Source organism: Emys orbicularis, chromosome 1, assembly GCF_028017835.1.
Source record: "Emys orbicularis isolate rEmyOrb1 chromosome 1, rEmyOrb1.hap1, whole genome shotgun sequence".
Lineage (NCBI taxonomy): Eukaryota > Metazoa > Chordata > Testudines > Emydidae > Emys > Emys orbicularis.
In genome coordinates this window covers 298,221,491-298,238,359 of record NC_088683.1, presented here as the reverse complement: position 1 = coordinate 298,238,359, position 16,869 = coordinate 298,221,491, and positions in this window count along the sequence as shown.

Sequence of the window (16,869 nt, the reverse complement as noted above, 5' to 3'; positions counted from 1 at the left end):
AGAAGATCTATGCAGGAAGGGGAGTATCTAGAAAGGATGAGAGTGTATGCAAATAACTGGAAGCTGATTGAGCCGGTCTAATTAGGTGGGGAGGACCTATGCTAATGAACTGGACTTGAGAGAGCAACCAATATATAAGGCTGACAACAAGCAGGCTTAAGTGTATGGGTGTGATTGTTCCAAGAAACCAGCACCAAATTATAGAAAGGGAAAAATATACCTTGTATGAGTAACACTTATGTACCTGAGCTGAAGAGAATAAAGCTGAAGAAAAGCAGAAGATTCCAGATGCAGCTACCTGCCGAAACAGAGGCAACTGAAGCTTCCAGAAGGCAGTAGCTTCTGAGGCCAGCAATGGCAGCTTTGTGGCAGTAGCAGCAGAGGTGCGGGAACTATGGGTATGGGGGGTGCTGCAGCACCCCAGGTTTCACTGTGAAACGTTTGCTGGTGCTGGTGCTGTCAGAAGGAAGATAACATTTCCTGATTCTTGAGATTCTTTTTTTGAGAATCCCGGAGCTGTGCTGCACCCCTGTGGTGTGTGGGGGAATTGCATTCACATGGTTTTTGAACATACAATGACCCGCAATAATAGAGCAATCAAATCAATACTGCACTGTTGTCTGTCACAGCGGCAGACGTGGGCGATTTTGAAGCTCATATGGTTGCAAGGGGGTCCCAGCTGCAACCTGCCCCACACTTGGGGCTCTGCTCCCCGCCCCCCAGCTCCTGGGGTCCCGGCTGCAGGACTCATGCCCGGGACTCTGCATGTGGGGTCCTGGCTGACACTGGCCAATCCCGCACCCAGGGCTCTGCTCATGGTCCTGTGCCTGAGGCTCCGCACTGGGGGCTCTGCTCCTGGCCTCGTGCTTGGGGGCTCAGTTCCTCCTGGCCTCACGCATGGGGTCCCAGCTGCTGCCAGCCCTGTGCCTGGGGTCCCGGCTGCTGCCAGCCTGTGCTTGGGGCTCTACTCCCCCACACCTGGGGTCCTGGCAACAGGACCCATGCCCAGGACTCCACACGCAGGGTCCTGGCTGCTGCCGGCCAGCCCCACGTCCAGGGCTCTGCTCACGGCCCCACGGGTTCTCAGCGTTGGCCCCCTTACCTCTGTCCATTTCCCCCCCTCCCAGAGCCAGGGCCAGGTAAAAAGTTTGTGGTGGGGACCCCTGGCTTTCAGTACCCCCACCATAAAAAATGTTCCGGCACCACTGAGCAGCAGTAGTGATATCTCCAAATTGACTGAACAGAAGGACTGAGTGTATCTGTAAATAAAGCTGGATGCCTGCCTCTTAGTGGAGGGCTGTATCTGTGTCCTTCCAAGGGTTAGCAGGATTAGCCCACTCTAGGGAGTTCTCTGCGGGTCAGAGATAAGCTTCCCTAGTAATACCGTGGCAATTCTAGGGTGGGCCACCAACTTGTTGCCCCTTTGGATGGAATAAATTGCATTATTATAGACAAGCCATTATTTGAGTGCCTGAGGTCCAAATTGTCAGGGAACAGGTGAGTGTAAGAGGAAGCAAATAGACCAAATTATGGGGAATGCTAAACAAGAAAGCAGAATTGACATTCATCCTCATAGGTTCAGTGGATCCCAAGTTACCAGCCCAAGCATCACAAATGGGAGTGAACTTGTGCAAGTAAAATGTGACTATGCATTGATCTGGCTAGGCATACTCTGCACTGTGTTGTAATGATTTGAAAGATGTATGGTGCTTTGAGAAATTTGCTTGCATGCCAGAAATCATCTTACTTGGTCTGTCGGACGCTGTTCAAAAAACTAACCATTAGAGTTAATGGGAATGAATGGGTATTTGTGTTACCTCAGGTTTTTATTTCTTCATTTCAAGAAAAATGTCTTGCATTCCGTATTGGTCTGCTCTATATCTCCCTTGGCTAGGGTAGGTTCAAACTAATTCTGGGTGAAATTTTTTGACTGAAGCTTTTTAAGGATAACAATGCAGATTCAGCGACACCAAATTGTGTATGAACATTAAAACTGACATATGGGGTCAGACTGATGGTCCACCTAGCCCAGGTTCCTATTTCCAACAGTCGCCAATATCAGAGTTTCAAAGAGAGTGCAGAGAACAGGACAATTTTCGAGAGATCCACCCGTCTTCCCATCCTTTTTGGGGGGTTTACGGTTGCTGCATTCCTAAACATCATGTCTAATAGCCACTGATGGACCTCTCTTCTATGAATGTATCTAGTTCCTTTTTTAACCCACTTGTAATTTTGGCCCTCACAACATACCATGACAATGAATTCCCCAGGTAAACTATGCATTGTGTGAAAAAGTACTTCCTCTTGTTTGTATTAAACCTGCTGCTTCTTAATTTAATTGGGTGACCGTTGGTTTTTGTATTAAAGGACAAGTAACTGAAAAGACACACAAGCTTCTCTATTCACTTTTTCCATACCATTCATGGCTTCTATCATATCCTGCCTTAATCTTCCCTTTTTTTTTAAGCCCTGATCTTTTTAGTTTCTCTTCCATATGGAAGCCATTCTATATCCTTGATCATTTTTGTTGCCCTTCTCTGAGCTTTTTCCAGTTCCACTGTATCCTTTTGGAGCTGGGGCGACCAGAACTGGATAAAGTATTCAAGGTGTGGGTGCACCATGGATTTATATAGTGCCATGATGATGTTTTGTCTTATTTTCTATGCCTCTTTTAATAGTTCCTAAACCCTGTTAGCCTTTTTGACCCCTGTTGCAAAATGAAATTAAGTTTTCAGAAAACTATCCACAAGATCTCTTTCTTGGATGATAACAGATAATTTAGAACCCATCATCATAACAGATAATTTAGAACACCATATATATATAGTGGGGATTGTTTTTTCCAATGTGCATTACTTTGCACTTATCAAATTAAATTTAATCTGCCATTTTGTTGCCCAGTCATCCAGTTTTGTGAGCTTCTCTTGTATGTCTTGGCAGTAAGCTTGAACTCAGCTATCTTGAGTAATTTTGTATCATCTGCAAACTTTACCACTTCACTGTTGACCCCATTTTCCAGGTCATTAATGTGTGTATTTGCATTGATTTTGGCAAACTATTCATTTAGAAAGAAACCTGAAAAGCAATTTAAAACAAAATAAATGTTTCCTTTCAATATTTTGTAAATGACACTTTTTTTTTTGTTTGAAATGATGTTTTGTTTCAAACTTTGTTTGAATTTTATTTTAAAACACATCAAAATCATGTTCAAATTGTTGGAAACAAAATAAAATGAAACCAAAATCTGGGAAACGAAACATTTTATTTTACCAAAGACACAAAAAATAAGAAAAAATTCAACTTGCAGATTTTTTTTTTAAATTAGATTTTTTGCTTTTTCAAAATTGCCAGGGAACCAAAAAATGTTATTCAACCATCTCCAATTTAGATAAATAGCTTAGCTATGATTCTCACTTAGCTGCATCATTCTCTTCCAGCAAATATCTATACAAACCTCTCCTCTCTCATAGGCACTTTATTTTTATGTGAATTATTAGATTCAGGACAGAAATCAACTACTACACAAGGCTAAAAGGAAACTTCTTCTTTGGGTGTACTACAGCATAACTGTTGATCACTGGGACTTTACACCTTTCTCTAAGGAACTGGCAGTGATTAATACTGGTGCTGGACATGGCGGGGAGAGATAGCTCAGTCTTTTGAGCATTGGCCTGCTAAACCCAGGGTTGTGAGTTTAATCCTTGAGGGGGCCATTTAGGGATCTGGGGCAAAAAGCTGTCTGGGGTTTGGTCCTTCTTTGAGCAAGGGGTTGGACTAGATGACCTCCTGAGGTCCCTTCCAACCCTGATATTCTATGATCTGATCTGTGGTGTCAATTTCTATCATCTTATGATAAAAAAGTGTTGGTGCCTTAGGAAAGTCTGGTTTCAGTGCTGACCTTTTCTCTGCTTAAACTTCTTCTAGCCCTTCTCTTATTTTATAAATGGTTACACGCTCAACACACGAAAATAATAATCCAGAGATCAGAAAAAAACTTTAATTTATATCAGGACCAGACAGTTCCATTAATAATGAGGCTCATTAGTGTACACTCAAGCTCTCCCAAGCTACAAAGCATTACAATATGTGTCAGAGAAAAAGCAAGGAAAATAATTATGACCTTATCAGCTTCTTCCAGCATGACTCCCATCTTTCAAGTTATTTTTAGAGAAGAGGGGAAAGAAGGCATGACATTTAAAATAAATATTGGAGTTAATTTAAAAGGGAAAAAAAAAGAATAAGGCATGGCAAGAAAAAAAAGGAGAAGAAATTTCAATAGAGACATTTGCTTACAGCTTTAATATCAAGGGAATTCGAGGCCAAAGCATCATTGGTTCTGCCTGGTTATCATCCCATCCTTGCTTGTATGTTTATTGGGACAGTGATTTCACAAATAGCGTGAACCTATTGCTCTTTTTAGCTGTGGGGAAAAATCCAAATCTTATATATGTTGGAGTCCTTTCACATTGTTATGTGAACACTTCTAATGGAGTTGGATTATAATGATCCAATTAAAATCATTATTATTTTATGTAACATCATAAATGTACACTACAAGCTACAGATACATAGTTGATATGACCCTTGCTTCAAGAAGTTTATAATCTAGCATTACATTCCTTTAAAAATAAAAGAGTTGTGCTCATGAAAGTGGTTGTGTGGATGGTGCATTAAACTGAAATCCTTTATTTATCTATCAACCAAATATAACCGGGGCAACAGCAATGAACGCTTCTCCACACTGCTCTGCTAATGTACCTCAACCATGCATTGGAAAGAGCACCTTGCAGGATCAGGGACTTTTAGTGTGTAATGAGTTTTGTAGTAAGATGAGGCTCTGAAACAGAAACCCTTATCAGAGGCCCAGTATGAGTCCTAAGGTCTGAACTAAAGTAATGGTCAAGACTTTGCTAACATAAAGCAAAGTTAAGCTCTGAGCCAGAGGCAGGCCCTGCTCACAGAAGCTGGCAACGAAAGGGCTGATGTTGCAAAAATACACATACCTAAAAGGTACTGGACACTAGAGATACAAAAATATGCCAGGATGCTACCAGAACACTCTGATACTTGCACATTACACACAGATAACAAATAACAGGCGAACCCATCCTAAAGATAGGGCAAAAGGGTACTATGATGGATGGAGTTGTTTTGTTCTAACCAACATGTACAAGGTGAGAGGCGGCACCTTACTGTGTAGAGGGATTGTACCTTGCTACGTAGAGGGGTTGCACCTCAATACTTTAGGAATGATGTGTAACTTGTTTGTACCTGTGTATAAGAATGCATCCCTGGGACGGTGTCTTTGTCCAGCCTAGGGAGCAGTGGAGTGTCCTGCCACTGACTGAGCTGTGTCCATTGTCAGGGAGCACACATGTACTAGCAGAACTGTAGACATCTGATCCGGGGAGCTAGAGACTGTTTCGTTTGACAATAAACCTAGCCGGGTGCCTTCGTACCTTATTGGAATCTGTGGTCATTGGGGGTTCTCTCGGGGTCTGCTGTGTCAGCGATCTGCGCAGAGCCGGGGCAGCACACAAAGGGAACACATGCACGCAGTCGACTGTTATCAACATTGAACAGAGCAGAGCACCACATTGGTGGCGTCTGACAACAAGTTTCTAAGGCATAATATTCTTTTCATAGTAGCAGCCCTCTTAGTCTGTATCCACAACAAGAACAGGAGTACTTGTGGCACCTTAGAGACTAATTATTTGAGCAAATAATTTGTTAGTCTCTAAGGTGTCACAAGTACTCCTATTCTTTTCATTGTTATTTTACTTTAAATGTCAAAAATTATTAGTACATCTACCTCTCACAAGGACTTCTATGGCCCCCATTGTCTGGGTACACCATAAGAAGGACAGGAGACTTGTTATGGGTTTTAATCAGGCTTCAACTTTACTATATATATATATATATATATATATATATATGGGACTACCCGGCAGATAAAGTGTACAGTGAAAGCAAATCCATGTTTATTCAAATCAATTCTCCGGGGCTTCCACCAGCCCCCCTTTGTTTCCATCCAGGTCCCCTGCCGACCAATGGCTCGGACCTTACCATCCACCACCCTCGTAAGAGGGTTAAGGAGGGCTATGAGAAGGGGGGGGGTAGGGTGGTTGGCTCCCTGCCGTACCAATCAGAGGAGTCCCCAACCCCCACGCCCCCCCCCCCATTCTGTTCCTTTATCCAGTACCTCCTTTTAAGTCCTTTACCAGGCCATTTATCTGGTCACTGGCTGCCCTCCCTATGGAATACCTGCACTGAACATCCACCCAACCTTACAATATAAGAACAAAGAGAATTGACCCACCCAGATTTCATACCATTATGCACATTCCTGGGAGGGGGTGAGTCATTGCTGCAAAACTGACCACCGAGAACCTTTTTTTATTTTTTTACAGCAGTTTCTGACCTCCTTTCTCCCCACCCACCCCCACCACAAAGCAGAACTGCCCTTCCTGGGTAAGCCCAGACAAACCCTGCCCCACCTTAGTTGTGGTGCAGTCATTCTTATGGGGGCTGAGTGACTTACAACCTTAAATATATTTTCCTCATAACACCCCACTGAGGTAGGGACATTTTATTATCTCTATTTCATAGATAAGGAACTGAGAAACTGACTTGTCCAAAATCACCTAGCCAGTCTGTGGCACAGTAGGAATTAAAGCCCTGCCTTCCTAGGCACCAGTTAATACCTTAACCACTGAACCATTCTGTTTCTCTACATGTACTCACAGAGCATATTCTGAAAGCAATGAACAACTTTGCAACTATAAAAATATTTTTGACTGTAGAAAACAAACCATTCACTGCTATTTCATTTGTAATAATAGCAATTAGTCAGATCTTTAATTATTTTGAACCTAATTTAACTGAAACATTAATAAGACTGAAGGGGAGATGAAAATTCAGCTGGCTACATGTAGCCAGACCTGCAATATTTCATAAATGCCAACCCTCTACTTTATCACATCACTTTTTTTGTTTTTCTAATCCAAGTGGTGGTATTTTTGTTGAGGCTGGATTTACAGAAAAGAGGGTAAAAGGTATGTTATATGTTTCTATGGACATGTCAAGATGCATGTATAAGCATATCTTCCAACCAGGCTACTATATATTACCCTATCTGTGAAGCAACTGCCCTTAAAAAGTTTTATTCAGAAGATTCTCCTGTTCTTACCAATTTCCCATTCTGAAATTAAGGAATCTATCTAAAACTGGTGGAGTCTTTCAAGCCAGTGGAATGTTTTGAGTATATCTATTATTCCTGAATAGTTTCTGCTCCTGGTAATACTGGCGTGAAGTCAGAATAACTCCACTGACATTTACACCAATGTAGCAGAGAGCAGAATTTAGTCCAGCACCTTTATAAAGCCATATTGGGGATAATGGCTTCTGGCCTCTGTGAATAACTGCACTGTTTATGTTTTAAATTAATGGGATTGGCAAACATGTTTCCTATACATGCCTGAAAAATGTAATTGTAATCTACTAAAGTAACAGGTAATATGTCACAGTGACTTGTCAAGAAAAAAGGGTTCTGGTGCTTGTACAGTAGTATAAATAATGAAACTGTTTTAAATGTCTCTCTTTTCATATATTTATTTATTTTGTTTGCTTTTTTTCCTCCTATTCTCTAACCTTATTCTAAGGGCTTTGGGTTTATAATGATATATACTCATGAAAATTAACTGGTGGAGCATTGACTTTTACTGCAAGCCTGCTAGCAGTATTGCAGCTCAGGGAACCGCAAGATATAGAAAAGAATTACTCAAATTAATTTTCCTTTCCCAGAGGTGCTATATTACCCATTTCTATCACTCGGAGGACAACTCCTTATCTGATAGATTGATATAAAATAATTTATGTTGGGCTATGAGGCAGAACAGGGCTATACACCCAAGAACAGAATAAATGTTCTTAACAAAATTGTGGCTGCTTGCTGAGACTCTGTTCTCATCTTGGTAATTAGGAGTGTTTATTTTTCTTGCCAGCCTTTAACAATCAATTCTTGAATTATTGCATGAATAAATAAAAAAGTTTCTTTCCCCAATATTTTCTGCATTACTCCTGCAATAACTTCCCCCTATAATTTAATGTTATGAAAGATAGGCTGGCCAATAAACAGAGGAAGCTCCCTGTAGTTTAAATCTGACATTAGTAATCTGTTCTAGAAGAGTTTCTCCAATAGAGGGAGTTCCTATTGTAGCTGGCTATGGTTAAAAGTAAGAGCAACAACTTTTAGGAAAACAAAATAAAACAACAACTAAGGACACAGAAATGAAAGTAATCTTTTACCCAGATCAGAAATCTATATTATATAGAGCCAATTTAGCTTAAATCAAATTAGTTTTAATAATTTAATAAGGCAATGTATGTTTACTAGAAAATCTCATAATTAGGATGACAAAGAAATTGTGGATTTTGCAGTTTTCCTGTTGCTATGTACTTTTTAGTTTTGGCAGGCCCATTAATAGAATAGCTCATTACATGACTTCTTATTGAAAGGAGTGTCTGGGGACACATGGCAAACATGACACTGTTGTTATTATTATATCGTACAGAAGGATATTTTAAAATTTAATGCATACTAGTAACCTTTTTATTTAGTTTTTTGGTACAGTGTGAAACACAAAGTAGGCCAATATTGTTTCTCCCATTCACTCTACTAGATCTTTTAAGTTTTCATAAAGTCCTTGAAGACTACTGCTTTAGCTGATGGAACTTATAAACACAATAAGCTGTGTACAATTGAGAGGAAGGGAAGTGGGATGTAGTCTGACACCAGAAGAGTTACTTCTGCTTGGATGTATATGGGAAGATGGAGATGTCTATAATCTATTCTCTGGCAATGAAAAGGTTACAACTGATGGGGAGTAAATGAGAGTTCCAGTTCTTCTGTCTCCCTTCCTTACAGTTCTATCTGCTTCCTCACCCAGCTTATCTGCACCCTTTTTTCTTTGTTTATCTCCCAACACCCCCAGAACTGGTGACCTGTTTCTTTAAAATAGTTAGAAGTTAAACTGCCTGTAACAGGAACCAATGTCATACAGCTGCCAATGCACCAAACTTCCTGACCAGTATTCTGTGTATGATTAATTTGTGTGTTCTCAAAGATTTTGAGGTAATTTTGTTTTAGGTCTCTCAGACACCATGGTTTCTGTTATTTTCCCTTTTAAATAGTCATTCAGGGTAAAAGAAGAACAGGGGGATGGAGATTGTACCACTATCTCACCACTGTGTGCAGTGTGTGTGTGGGGGGGGGGGGGGGAGGAGGTGGAGGTGTCAAGGGTTTCATGTAAAGAGCTGTACACAAGCCGTGCACAGCAAGGAGTTTTTTTGGTCCTCCAATACCCACAAACTATGCTGAATATTCCTGAGTGTTACCTATTGGCATGTTATCCATTAACTATTTACGGGGAAGTGGGTAAAGAGTCTTCCTCTGTAGGAAATGTGCTGCTGTGCTCATTCTCTCTCCTCAGGGAGGAAATGAGGTAAGGAACAATGGCTCAGGGATTGGCAGGCCCTGTCATTGCTAAGGGAAACTCTGAAGAGAAGAGCAGACAGCTGAGCTGAGTGGATTGTATAGGAAACATTGGTTTGGACATTTTCCAGCAAAATAATAATCACAATTTTCAGATTCTCATATCGCTAAAATACCTCCTCAATTAATCTCAGACTATGAAGGAGGGGTGCGTTGTTGCCTACTTTCATGATTTTATCACAAGTTTCACAATATTTGGCCATTTTCTTAAAGCCCCAACTCCTGGAAGCAAGTAATTACCTGGAAATCTAAGCTTTCATTTAAAAGTAAGTTTCTAGCACTCATGGCTGCAGAGAAAGGCCTGAAAATGTGATCTGAGTACACCTCGAAGGCCGAGAGATAAATTAACCAAATTGCATATTAAAAAAAACCTCTTCGTTTTTAAACTAATCTCATGATTTTTGTGGTCTGACTCATGATTTTTGAACACTTGAGGTTGGAAGTACTGCAATTGTCAGCCAAGGAGAAGGGGAGCTTCTTTGGAGAAGAAAGATCATCCATATCTTGGTGAGGAAGGAAGGGTCAGACAGACCTTTCCGTCTCTTTTCCCTCGCCCACCCCAATAGTATATATATATAACCATATGAGGGATACGAGTTCTGGTCCTCATCTCGTCAGCAACTTCCACAGTCCCTTCCTGTAATGATAAAGATGAGGATCAGAATCCACTGAGGGCCACTTCCATGGAAGACATAATTAACACACATACCCTCCTTGAACTTTATAGAGTGAGTGCCCCTCCAGCACTGTCTGTGCTAGGACTGCACAGCTCTATGCACAGTGCATGTTCCTGGCTTCTTGTGGCAAAAATGCTTTCTTATGCCAGTGCAGCCAGGAATCAGTTTTGCCCTTTATTTTTAAATATCTTCCTTCCCCACAAAAGGCTTACATCATAGTTAAAATCATAATAAAATACACTATGTTTGCATTCTCTCAATCCCATTAATAATTATTATAATTTGTAAATGATGGTTAATGTTTAACACGTCTATAGTACTTCATATTTCCAGAGTTGTGTACTAATATTGTTTTTATATTGTTTAGGGTGTATACAGCATCATATATATATATTAACTAATTTAATTGCTTTCCTTAGGTTGGAGTAGAATCAGGGCTGTGAAATGAACAATCCACTGATTAGTGAAATTGGCAAAGAGTGAGTTTATTCTTTTGTGGTAGTTTCAGTGCACTGTGCAGCATTCTTCCTGAACTTCATACTGAACAGACTGTTTACAAGAGCACTTTGGTCTGGCTGCTACATGTGTATTGAGCAGAGCAGATTATTCCTATGTTTAGTAATTCAGTAGTTACTTGTACTGCAGGCAGAGAAGGGATTGGAATGGCTAGCAGGTGAACAACAAACTCTCTTTAGAAGGCATCTGGGGTTGTAACTCATCTGGGGACGTGGGGCCTGGTTGGTTAGGTGGGCTCTGAGATTGCCTACTGGCTCACCCCGGAAGGTGAATGCTTAGTTTCAGGGTCCTGCCAGGGCTTAGGCCTGAAATAGAAGCTGAGGATCAAGACTCATGTTCAATGGCAGATTTTTTAGGCCCTTAGGGGACTTTATCAGAAGAAAGGTAGGTGTCGAGGGACATGATGTGCCTACAAGTTTAGGCCACAGATGAGTGGGAGTTTTGGAGGGTCTGAATTTTGGACTTAAAGTGGTCGTTAGATGGGGAGAGAATTCTTCTTATATGTCTGTGAGAAGTCTTCTTATATGACTGTGAGGTGTCCAGAAGATTCTTCCATGTTTTATAAATAATAACTAATGGCCAAGGTTTTCAAAATTGGGCATCTAAGTTTATGCTCCTAAGGACCAGAATTTTAAAAATATTGATGTGTCTAAAGATACAGATAGGCACATAAAGAAGTAGCACTGATTTCCAAAAGTGCACAGCAACCAGGCCTACCAGCAACTGGAAATCTATCCCATGATAGCCTCACTGGTAGACAAAACTTTCAAGAGCATACATCCTCAATCCACACTGGCTTCCCATCCATTAACAGCTCTATGTAATGGTCCTATTCCGTGGCCTTTTAAGTCTCAGTCTCAGAGAACTTTTACTTTGCATCCCATTGTGGCAGCTCTGGTGGGCATGGATGTTGTGATAATGGAGCAAGATTCATAGGGGCAGGAATCTGGGGCATGGCAATCTCAGAGTAGGATCTGTTGTGACAATTGGCACTACAAATTTACCCTAATTGAGTTTAATTGTAAAAAAGTGAGTGTAAATTCACAAAAGGTCACAATAATCTGTAATAACAAATGTGGATGGGAATGGGTGTAAGAGAACCAGAGAACCTGGATTAGTCTAAACCAAAAAGGCCACATAGATATAATCCAAGGACAGTTGAAATTATGTTCGTTTAAAAGAGATGATGTGAAGCCGGAAGTTAATGAACCAAAATTGGTGTATCAGATATTAGGCTTAATTGGTGGACAAAGTAACGAGGGAATGGACTAATCCACCCATCTCTCCCTTTTTGGGTCCTTAAAATAAAGAGATTTTGTGCGAAAAGGGTCAAAAACAAACAAAAACAAAAAGGAAGAACTGGAGGCCATTGAACATGAGTGTTGATCCCACGCTTCTATTTCAGGCCTAAGCCCTGGCAGGATCCTACTGGAGTGAGTTTCACCATCATGGTTGCCACCCCCACCATCTCCTCGGACCCCAGACCTTCTTTGACTTAATCTTGAGGGATGTCCTGACCAGAGCAGTCCAGAGAGAGGGACCCAGATGACATCACCACCACTACCAGCTTCAGCTGAATCCCAAACACCAGCTAGGGTGAAAGGACTTTAGCAACAGCAGTAGCAGCAACTTTAACAACAGCAGGTCAAACTCATCTCAGCGGACTTCTTCTCTTTTCCCCAAAAGGACACTTTTGCAATTTAACAACAGCATCAACAACAACATGTCTAGCTCCTCTCAACTAACTTTTTTTCCACAAAGGACAGTTATTATCATCTTTGATACTGTTTACGAGATTTTCAAACAAGGGTTTTTTGTTCAGACAAAGGGAAAGGGAACAAGAAATGTTAAAATTAATGCCTTACCTAATACTTTACATTGCAAATGCTTTAACTGTTTTTTTTCTTCTTTTCTGTATCTTTAATAAAAGGTTAAAAAGGTATTTAATGGTGAGTTTGCCATGGTACTAAGAACTCTGAGGTGTTTGTATGCCATGCCCCGTACCTTGTTTAATACTGTTGTATTAATTTAGATGGAAAATAGGCACCATACATGTTAACATAACCGAGTTCAATATTAAACAGTCTCATCCAAGGAACTCACTACCAGTGAAGACTAGGTTAAGTACTGTGTCATGCCATTTTTCAGGTAACTAAACTGCAGGACAGCTCAGGTGTGGAATGGCCAAAGCTGTGCTCTGTGGCACAAATTACAGAATTATTTTCTTTTACTAAGAAAGGATTTTATTAAGGGTGGACCAGGGAGGTTGATATTTCTTTATCTAATGAGTTGATGTACCATTAAACTCATGCTGAATGCCAAAGGGACTGGTGTGACAGATATGGCAGGAAATTGCTTTGGGAGACCTTATTGAATTAAGTTTATTTGGGGTTCATTATAGTAAATACATTATTTATATATTAATGAGGGCTAGGATTGTATGTAACCTCTCAAGGGGGCACATGTGAGGCCTGGAGGTTCAAAGGACTATATTGAACAATCTGTCAGACAAGAAAGGGCTTTTGGAACAAAAAGCATTTGTGTTTTTTCCTGAGGTAGATCTAGGCGGAGATGAATGCAAATCACCCTTATCCCCCAGTTATGCAAAAAGCAAGCCTTTTGAAACTACATCCTTAGGAGTGGGCCATTGTCTGTTGATTTCCTTTTACATGAGGCCAAAAGCAAAGGCCCAATCTATATAAAAGAAAGAGTGAACTATTCATGATGGTTGTGGTTCTGAATCTGTAACATTTATAAACTTGCAACCATGGGGAAAACCCAGTTTTGTGTTTTGAAGGACTGACACCTACCAGAGCCCAAGAATGGAGTTGGGGTGATCTCTGGGAAGCGTTTTTGACGTGTGTGTAAGTTATTTTATTGTTTTAATGTTTTTTTTTCTATAATACTTTCAAAGCAAGTTCATTTATTTTAAGGTGAAAGAGCTGTGTGGTAACTTATAATTATGGGAATGATGCTGTTTGTAGCCTCTGGAGAGAAAGCAAAGAGCAGATACTGGTAATTTATGTAGTCTGGTTTGCTGGGGATATAACAGTGCAGTTAGGGACCTGTGCAGCCTGGAAAAACCCAGTCAGGAGGGAGAGAGACACAAGAGAGGTGATGACTGAGGTGCTGGGAGCTTAGAATGGGTGCCCTCAACGGACCACAGAAGAAGAATACAGGTGAAGTTGCCCTGAACTGTAACAACTGGCACTTTTAAAATATGGATTATAATAATAATGACAATTAACTAATAATAGAAAAATTGTGGCATTTATGCTCAAAGACGCATAATTGAAGTCAAGCTTTCAGCCTTATCTTTGCATTTTTATTATTATTATTATTATTATTATTATTATTTTGCTTTCTGCTTCCAGGAAATGCTTTATAGCTGATTTTATATGTAACAAATATACAAAGTTGGGGCTGGTTGACAACAGAGGTGAGATGATGTAGACCCTAATGGCTTCTAGTTTTGATTCTGTATGGCTTATTCCATTTACAAATAATTCAGTGTGCACCAATCTTGACTGTACTTTGGCAATCTGAGAGGTACTTGGATGCTTGCATAAATATCTAACCAGATGTAACAGCCTCTCAAAGGCTGATTATAAACCAAGAAGGATTTTGTTGGAAGTAAAGCGCAGACTCAAAGATGCAAACTCAAAGATTAGTGTCAAACCGGATAATCTTTGTTAAGGTTTAATAAACTGTAAAATTATGTATTTATTTATTTTGATCAGCTCCTTCAAGATTTATAAATGAAGCTGTCACTATAAAAGAACATCTTAAAATGCAGGCACAATAAGAAAAAGGGGCCTCTGCTACAGAGTACATATTCCATATAAAAAACATTAGTGTATGTAGTCTGCACATTAATCTGGCAAGTAAAGAGTTAACACTTTCAAAGCAAGCCAGGACAGACTGTCTCAATGGAGAAGCTGTGCAGCCTCCTGATTAGCAATGCTGATTCATTAAGATCAATATACAAACAAGGATTTACCTCATGAATATGGTGGAACAAGCTGAAGCCCCACAATAGGGCACTGTTGTCTTGACCAAAGAGAGAAAAAATATACTCTGTGTAAATTCACTTCCCCCCACAAAATCAGTGAAAGAAGAAATGTGCTTGTTCTGAAATGGTAACAAAAGAAGTTGTCAACTGGGGAAAAAAATAATCTGTATAGATGCCTGCTGGAATTCTGATGTGAAATTAACTGCAAAAGGTTTGATTCAACTGAAAGATTAGAATACAAACATTATATTTAATATAACAAATGCTCTTGTAGAATTGACAACAATGAAGAGTGATTTGGTACATGCTATAAAATTACTAAAAACTAGATGGAACAGCAGAAGTAATTCAGTAGCTAATTACTCCTTTCAAAGTTTAAATTAAGACTGGAAGTAGTAAAATAACTCTGTTTTTCTGAAACACAATTGCAAATTTAATTTCTGATTTTTTTTATTGAACCATTTGTCAGCTGTAATTTGAGGTGCTTTTCAGTTTTTAAATACTCATATTTCAGCGAGTGGATAGATGATTCAAAAGTTGACCTCATTTGATTATAAACATAATCATCATAAAGGCTGAGTGATAGTACAGGAAACAGAATAAACTTCAGAATTGTGTTATGAATTCCATAACAACATCTCTACATTCCCATAAAGAATAATGAATCATTTTATGCTTCTCTTAAAACTCGATACGTTAAACTCTCAGATTTCAGTAATCTTCATTTACAGTACTGTGTAATAGTTGACATCCTTCATTGTATGACAATGCAATGTCTCCTACTTCTATACACACCCATTTTGAGCCAAGTGCAGAGATGTACTGAACACACAGCTCCAATCTAGCTAAGAACTTAAATATGTGCATAAATTTAAGCACATAAGTAGTTCAGTTGGCTAATCATGTCATTATCATATCATCATGTGTTTATAAGCCATAGGACTCAATCCTCCAAAGCATTTAAGCATGTACATAAACTTAGGCATCTGAGAAGTTCCATAATTGTAGTTATGTATATGCTTCAATGCTTTGCTGGATTGGGGTCTATGGTTTAGAAACACATGTGACATGATGGGAAAATATGAGCATTGTTTACTGTTAGTATTAATATAGCAGCTGGCAAATATTATACACAGTGCAAGAACTAATTTTAATGTACTTGTCTTAATTTTCAAAATTTATGAGTGTCATAAATTAGTTGGAATCTTAACAGTTCTGATTAAATTAAAATATTGTGTATTAAAAACATTAATGGATCACAAGATAGCAGATATTATTTTCCTATTGCAGGTCAGAACTTTAACACCAAAAATGAAACAAACAAAAAAAGCTAGAACTTCAACATTTTCAACAGTTGATTTTTCTCTCTCATTTCTCATTGTGATCACAAAAACAGAACTCTTTTACCAACAGATACATCTAGTAAGTTAAACTAATTTGCCTGCAGTTCCATCTATACTATAGATATTCTGTATTGAGTCACTCCCAGTTCTCCTTGCTATACAACTGTAGTAGAAATATGCTACTAAATTTACTTTTATTATATTACTTTGATAAAGGGAAGTACCACTTTAAATTATGAGATATGAGACCCAAGCAGTTTTTGACAAGCAACAATTCCCTCCCTTGTATGCTTATTTAAAAACTGCTTAATTTCAATATATGGCTGGGGTCTTATATAATTATGTTCAATTATGAATGCAATATTGTTTGGAATCTTCAGTAACAATTCAGGTCCTGAATGCATAAGAACGGTTATGCTGACAAAACTTGAGCTGTCAATATCCCCAAAACACTTAGGGTCCGATCCAGCAAAACGTTGAGTTCCTGTTGTAAGGTGCTTAGTGCTGCCAGCTTTAGTGGTGATAGACAATTTAGAAATGTATTGATTGAGATCCTGACTCAGCAAAGGACTTAAGCAGGTGCTTAACTTTAAAGATACTTAAAGTAAAACCACAGTTTAAGTGAATTACTGAATTGGGACCTGAATTGGAATGGGAGTTGACGGAGCCTGGCCCCTCAAAGGAGTGGGCCCTAAAAGCTCATTCAGTTTTAAAAATAATTTATTTTTTAAAAAGTCCAATACAAAAAGAACTTTTAATGTATAAAAG